Source organism: Chenopodium album, chromosome 13, assembly GCF_948465745.1.
Source record: "Chenopodium album chromosome 13, dcCheAlbu1.1, whole genome shotgun sequence".
NCBI lineage: Eukaryota > Viridiplantae > Streptophyta > Magnoliopsida > Caryophyllales > Amaranthaceae > Chenopodium > Chenopodium album.
The window spans coordinates 14,597,378-14,600,504 of record NC_137846.1 but is presented as its reverse complement, the minus strand read 5'-3'; the positions used below and the strand labels follow the sequence as shown (position 1 = coordinate 14,600,504).

General features: G+C 33.7%; 1 pseudogene across 1 annotated transcript; it reads left to right on the top strand.

The window, feature by feature from the left end:
- The first annotated feature begins 502 nt into the window (after positions 1–502).
- On the top strand, positions 503–2,781 carry LOC145576379 (protein ROOT PRIMORDIUM DEFECTIVE 1-like; annotated as a pseudogene). Its single transcript, XR_014098371.1, has 2 exons — positions 503–1,730; positions 2,472–2,781. The product of XR_014098371.1 is annotated as a protein ROOT PRIMORDIUM DEFECTIVE 1-like (transcript).
- Positions 2,782–3,127: the final 346 nt, after the last annotated feature.

The following is a 3,127-nucleotide window of genomic DNA, read 5'->3' as shown; positions in this document are numbered from 1 at the left end:
CAAACAAGTCCCAAATTATGTATTGAGTTTATGAAATTGTGAGTTAGTGAATGAGTCAATATATTGATTTCTAATCGTTGATTTTTTATTATTTGAGTGGAAAAGATCAAAAATTTATAGCAATAAAATATTTAAATAAAGCAATAAAGTAGTACTAAAAATTAAAAAAATAGCTGCAGCCAGGATTTGAACCTGGATCTTTGCTCTGTAAGATTTAGCCGATGTGCTACTGCAGCTTCAGTGATAACAATCTATAAAAAAATAAAATTTTATATAAATATTAATATAAGAAGCGATAAATTAAAAAAACTAAAAATTTGCTGCAGCCAGGGTTCGAACCTGGATCAATCTGAGTATGATTTAGCCAATGTGCTACTGCAGCTTTTACTAATCTATTTTAACAATCAAATATACTTATAGCAATCAAATATACACATTGGAAGGAAGGGATTTCATATTCTCAGGAGTAATTAAACATTTCCAGAAAATGATTTCAGGACTTTCTCGCTCAGGTAAATCAATGTTTATCTTAATTTCATTCAAATTTACATTAATTTTTTTCAATTTTTACAAGTTTTTCTTCAGATTTTGGGGTTCAGTAGCCTTGAATTTAATCTGAATATAGTGTAATGGCTATTCAATTAGTCAAATTCATGTTAAAATTCTCAAATTCTGCTTCATTTAGTTCAAATTCAACAATAAGAACAAGTTGAGAAGTATATGGATCATTACAAGAAGCTAGTTAAAGTAATTGCTATTCAAGACTTAATCTTGGCAAACCCTAACAAAAACCCACCTTCAGTTTCAGTTGATTTCTTGTCTAGGTTGTCCCAAAGATTTTCTATGATCATAAAGTGGTTGAGATTGCTAAATTGGAGGCGGGTGCGATTAATGAGTCTTTGCCGTTGGTTGTGGAACGATTGGTTCAAGTGTTGTTGATGTCGGTGTCTAGGTCAGTGCCGTTGAGGGAGTTGGTCTTCCTGATGATTTTAAGGAGTCTGTTATTGCAAAGAATCCTCAGTTGTTCTTGCTTTGTGACGGGAATGAGCCTAATACCCATGTTTTGAAGCTAGTTGGTAGTTACCCTAGTGATCATTTTACTGCCGCGGTGGAGGATTGGCGGGTTTTGGAGTGTTGTAAGGAGGATTCGAAGGTTGATAGGACGGAGATGCAATATAGTTTTAAGCAAGGGTTTCCACCTGGAATGAAGTTGAAGAAGACTTTTTGGACAAAGGTTAGGAAATGGCAAAAGTTGCCATATGTTGGGCCATATGAGGTTGTAGGAGAGAAGAAGAGAGCAAAGATTGGTTTAAAGGGTTTGGAGAAACGAGTGGTTGCCATTGTTCATGAATTCATGAGTTTGACTGTTGAGAAGACGGTGGAGGTGGAGAAGATCAGTCATTTCAGGAAGTGGTTTGGGATTGATTTGAATATGAGGGATTTATTTTTGGATCACCCTGGGATATTTTATTTGTCTAGCAAAGGGAAGATGCATACAGTTTTCTTGAGAGAAGCTTATGAAAGAGGACGATTGATTAACTCAAATCCTGTTTATGAGGCCAGGATGAAGCTTCTTTATCTTATTATGATGGAACGCCGTGGAATGTTAACTATGACTCAAGAGTCAGTCAATGAGAAAGATGATGTGCGAGACAAAGATAATAGACAGATTTCTGCCTCTTCAGTTTGAGACAATACTGATAGAGACCAATGTTATCGTAATTAAGATGGTGGGTACATGCTCATCTTTTTCCATCTTTCTGATCATTTTAATCCAAAACAACTATTGTTGATTTGAATTTGATCTCAATCTGATATATTTACTACTATCTCTTTATGTTAAAATGCTTCACTGGCTGATATTGGTATGGAGAGATCACTTTATCTATTGCATATTACATTTTGTCAAAAACCATATTGTTATACTTCGTATTATCCAATATTGACTTTGTATATACTTGCTGAAATCTGTAACAATTCCAGCTTTCTACCTTCTGAGATTTATGCAATCTGTGATGCATATTATAACTTTGTGTGTTTTTGATTCATTTATTACGGCATCAATTTCACATGTATCATCAAATCAAATTGGTTACTTAAGTAATGTGTTGTTTTTACGTAGTAGTATTTTATATAGAGAAATGTATGATTGATTTTGGTAAGAACATAGAAGGATGATTAGAACTGGTTAATTAATGTATTGCCCACAGATAGTTTGTTTGTTTGTTTGTTTTTTTTTTTTTTTTTTTTTTTGGTTTTTTAATATTATTATTTGATGTCCTTATACCCCTTTTTTTTTTTTTTTTGTTGGGGGTGGGGGAGAGTAAAATATCATACTTCTGTTACTCAAGCTTCCATATACGTAGTATATGATATATAATAAACTAGAAGGGCATACATCTGTTACTCAAGCTTCCATTTGTGTTACTTTCTAAACTGTTTTGTTTAACTGTTTATGTATGCTGCTGCAGATCAAAATGTTGGATTACTGAAAAGTGAAAACTAAAGGTTGGCAATGAAGCCTATTCAATTTACTGCTACAGCTCCTACTGAAAATTCCATCACTTAGGAGTTTCAGTGAGTGATTTACAGGGGAGCTTTTGAAGAGTAGAAGTCAATATTTGTGGCCTAACAATCCAGAACTCCAGAAGTATATCAAGACTTGCAGAAATTGGATACTGACCTATCACACCTCTTGCGCTTATATATGACAATCTTGATAGGTGAGCAGAAGAATGATCGTGTTTGTGAATTTGTACCTGCAGTTTGTTTCATGTTTTAGTATTGATTGTCAGCTGCATAAAGATACAATGTGATCATTTTACTCTTATGTAGATTTATTCTGTCTCGCTTTGTTCTTTTAGAATTGATCTTGTCTTCTACATGTTTCATTTTGATCATGGTTTACCATAGATAGGTCATGAATTTCTAAGCATTTAGCTGCATAATGTTATTAGCTTATCTGCCTCACAAACTTAGGTTTGATGCTGATCAATTTTCAGGGAAAGCAGTCAATAAAATACGGTGCTGTGTCATCATTTTGTTACCTGTACTTCTGGGAATGGATTTTTAGAGATCTTAACATTTGGGATCTGAACTTTAAAGCTTATTGTTTGGGACCTAAAGT